Source organism: Alligator sinensis, unplaced genomic scaffold (genome assembly GCF_000455745.1).
Source record: "Alligator sinensis unplaced genomic scaffold, ASM45574v1 scaffold674_1, whole genome shotgun sequence".
NCBI classification, from domain to species: domain Eukaryota; kingdom Metazoa; phylum Chordata; order Crocodylia; family Alligatoridae; genus Alligator; species Alligator sinensis.
Genome location: NW_005842032.1, coordinates 2,154,144 through 2,154,621, shown reverse-complemented (window position 1 = coordinate 2,154,621; position 478 = coordinate 2,154,144).

Below are 478 nucleotides of genomic sequence, written 5' to 3'. Positions count from 1 at the left end.
CCCCCCCCGCCCACCTCCCAGCGGATGTGTATAAATGCCCTTTGTTACAGATTTAACAGTGATACGTTTTGTCACTTTGAGATATTGGGTTCTCCCTGTTATCCAATGGCTGTTCTATTCAAATGGCTCTTATGGCAACAAACTTCATGAGTCTGGGCTAATCATATTCTAGAACAGTGGTGTCAAACTCACCTTGTGTCTTGAGCAGGATACATACTGCAGAGCTCCTTGTGGACTGGATCCAGCCCAGAGCACATGGCAGCAGCAGTGCTGGTAGTGGCAGCTGTGGTGTCTCTGGCATGCAGCGGTAGCTCCAGCTCCTATGTTCCTCATGCTGAAGCCAGAGTTACTGCTTCTGGCATGTACTGTGTGCTGCAATAGCAGCTCCAGCTCTAGTGTGCGGCATGCAATAACAGCGACTTCATCAGCAGGGTTGGCATTGGGTCAGTAGCAGAAGAGGTAGGACCACAGTAGTTGC